We start from the raw sequence: 3,651 nt of genomic DNA, 5'->3' as shown, positions 1-3,651 counted from the left end.
TATCGGCTTTGCTTGCGTGATCGTGTCCGAATAGTTTTATTAGCACTTGCAATGCCCGTTTGGCAGACTGCAGAGCAGAGGTAAAATCACTTAACGAATGCTGTGTCACCTCGAGTGAATTGTAACTATCAGCTGTGCTTGCATGATCTTCTCGGAACACTTTTATTCGCACTTGCAATGCCCGTTTGGTAGACTGGAGAGCAGAGGTAAAATCACCTAACGAATTCTGTATCACCCCAAGTAAATGGTAACTATCAGCTGTGCTTGCATGATCTTCTCCTAACACTTTTATTCGCACTTGCAATGCCCGTTTGGTAGACTGGAGAGCAGAGGTAAAATCACCTAACGAATTCTGTATCACCCCAAGTAAATGGTAACTATCAGCTGTGCTTGCATGATCTTCTCCGAACACTTTTATTCGCACTTGCAATGCCCGTTTGGCAGAGTGGAGAGCAGAAGTAAAATCACCCACTAAATACTGTGTCTCCCCGAGTGAATGGTAGCTATTGGCCAAGAATGGATTTTCTTCCTGTCTATTTGTTCTCAATATGATGTTAAGAGCGCACGTTTCGAAATAGAGAGCCTTTGAGTAGTTCTTCTTGCTTTGGTGCAATTCACCGAAGTCTTGGTAGAACTTTCCGAGAGGCTGGTTGCATTCTTGAGAAGGAAAGGTCACGGTTGAATCAACTTTCCCCTCTGGGCCTGAAGAGCTATGTTTGAATTGCTCGAGTGTTGCTTGGTGACGTGCGACTGATTCTTCGAAACCTGATCCGCCAACAATTCCCTCTTCTGTGAATGTTGACCCCAGAAGTGCCATAACATTACCGCAAAAATGAAACAAATAAAAAGGGGTTTTGGAGATTACAAATTGCTGGGAATCAGTGTCAAAGAAGTTCTTTGCAGCTTTCCTGATGTGAAATATAACTAGCAATTGCAATGGCCAATAATTACTTGAGTCAAAAGTGTTTGTTTGAAGCTTTTTGCAATTTTTTGGTTCTTTTGCTTTGCATCCAAGAGGTGGAATAACAATCAGTTGCTCGTCTGCCGCGGAATTGCATTCTTAGCGTGCTTTGTTATAGTAGTAAGTCGAGGTAGATGGGTCGTTTAAGAACTGATAACAGACAGCAATGACTTGGTAAACAACGAGCTTCAGAATTTTCTGCTCTCCACTTTCATGCATTAAAGGAAGAGCCTCTAGCAGGCACTGTATCCCGCTCTTAACTTTGCCAATAACAAGCTGACAGATGCCAAACTAACACAAGTATTTACTCCTTTCATCATGAGCACCTGAACAAGATGTCGACTCCACTTCATATGACTTCTTGAGAAGTTGGATTGCATTTCCCTCTGCTCCCCAAGTAATTTCAGCAAAAGCTTTAGAAACTAGTAAATGCCTCTGGTAATGTATATTTCCCAGAGCACTGGCTGACTTTAAGGCCGAATCGTAGATATTATCAAAATTATAAGATTCTGTGGAACACCAAAACAGCGAGTCCAGAAACATTTCTGCTTTTATCAAAACTTTGAAAACATTCTCGGCTATCCTGGGATCTGTGCAACCGTCTACTAGGCTTTCTATAAAAAGCTGTTTTTCCTCATAGAATGCAACGAATGCATCCATGGAATGACAATCTAGAAACTCATCGTTCAATTTGTCGAAACGAGAAATGAAATACGCATGGAAACGGCACTTTGCAATTGCTACTATTTCTTCCATACGCTGTTGGCCTGCTTCTTTAGCAAATGACTGAAGGAGCTTATGCATTTCAAATTTTCCAGAGTGGGAGTTTGAACCGAGAAGAGATTTTCTTCGGAGTCGCTGCAACATTTTCTTGGTCTCAATCACTCCCGTAACATTCAATACAGCTGAGGCGAGATCCGTGGTAAAACATCCCGGAAGAACAGACAAAGACACAAATGCTTCTTTCTCTGCTGGAGAAAGTCGGAGGAAAGACTTTTCATACAGCAACTTTATTCGTTGATTAGCTGGATAATCTGGATTGTCTAAGATATCGACGATACTTTCTGTTGCGGACTCAGTGATTTCGATCAAACACTGACTTGTTTGAACATCATCTTCACAAACTAGAGAGCACATTAACATCATTGCAAGAGGAACACACCCACATATTTGGGCAATTCTTGCGCAGTCATCGGGACTAGCATTTGGCACCAATTCATGAACTATAGCATGAGATGAGGTATCATCCAGTGGCCTTATTCTTATTGATTTGTGACCTTGGAAATTCAAGTTCATAAACTCAAATGATTCTCGTGTGGTCACCACCAGAGTTATCTTCTCATTTTGCATGAGAATTTCTTGAAATAGTTGCAGGACGCCTTCTTTTACTTTTGGAATTCCACTCTCTAGTAGATCATCTACATTATCAAGAATAAATACGAGGGAATCTGAAATGTTACCGAGGGTCTCGATTAACTCATCTTCTAACGACAGAGGCTGAGGTACTGATCTCTGACTCGTGGTGAGCTGTCTTGCGAGGCTGAAAAGCTTCGATGTCAGATCTGCCTTTGTCTGGAGTCCTCGTGACGAAAGAAAACAAACAGGAAAGCCTCGAGACTGCAGTTGGTGCCCCACTGCTATTGCCACCGATGTTTTTCCGAATCCGGGTCATCCCCAGATCGTCACGATTCGGGTATATTCGGAACTCACGAGATCCACGATCTCTTTGCATTCACTCTGTCGGCCAGTGAAGTTTGGAACCATTGAAGGAAGACGAGATCTTGGGACTGTTGGCTTGTAATGGCTGTTGTCTTTGTAATGCAAAGTAAAATACAAAGTAGACATTGCTTACTTGTTATTATTTTTTGGATATCCTTTGTCTCGTTGAGACTTTGTAAACTGTAGAGAAGGTTTTTAAGAAGTAAGAACAAATATCATCTTTAACTTTGTGAACATAACTGAAATTATAATTCAACAGACATATTTCCCGTTTCCTTTCCACTGCATTGTAGAGATAGCAAAATGTATTCGCAGTCATTTAAACCAAGACAGACCCTATGCAGTATTGGCCACGTTCCTGAGATGACGTCAGTGCAGAAACTCCTCTTCACCGCATAAATTAAAGAAAATTTGTTTGTGACGTCATCTCAGAAATTGGCCTATGGCTTTGATTTGCTTAGCTGTAGAACAAATTTAATAACTAAAGAAATGAAGATATTAGTCTTAATAAATCAACACATTGATACACTGATACACTGATAGATGCAGGCCTACATGACGTCTATTCGGAGATGGATAGATGCAGATTTCGCAAGAGAATGTGAAAATGACCGACCGGCGCCGCTTTACAAATGTTACAAGTTCGGAATCTTTCACTTTTTATCAACGTGTTGAATTATAATACAGTTACAGCGCGCAAGCTTGCGCGATATCGCCTAATTTTAGCCGACTCGGCCTTCGGCCTCGTCGGTCTCAGTATTAGGCGATATCGGGCTCGCTTTCGCGATCTAACCGTTAAATAGCCCGCACTTCAATGTAATATCTACATTTCCTTCATTGAATCCTTTCACGGAAACACATGAGCCCAACAAATTTACCAGCTTCCAGCTGTGTGGCTTGGCATAGTTCAGTTGGTAGAGCATTGCACCATTGGAACCACCTGAATTTTGACACAATTGCTTAAATTGTCT

General features: G+C 41.5%; 1 pseudogene; it reads right to left on the bottom strand.

The window, feature by feature from the left end:
* The window catches only part of LOC137984522 (uncharacterized), a 28,285-nt pseudogene extending 27,468 nt beyond the window's left edge, over nt 1-817 (bottom strand).
* Nucleotides 818-3,651: the final 2,834 nt, after the last annotated feature.

The sequence above is a fragment of the Montipora foliosa genome, chromosome 14 (genome assembly GCF_036669935.1).
Source record: "Montipora foliosa isolate CH-2021 chromosome 14, ASM3666993v2, whole genome shotgun sequence".
NCBI classification, from domain to species: domain Eukaryota; kingdom Metazoa; phylum Cnidaria; class Anthozoa; order Scleractinia; family Acroporidae; genus Montipora; species Montipora foliosa.
Note: the sequence above shows the minus strand (reverse complement) of the source record. Positions and strands in the feature narration are given on the sequence as shown.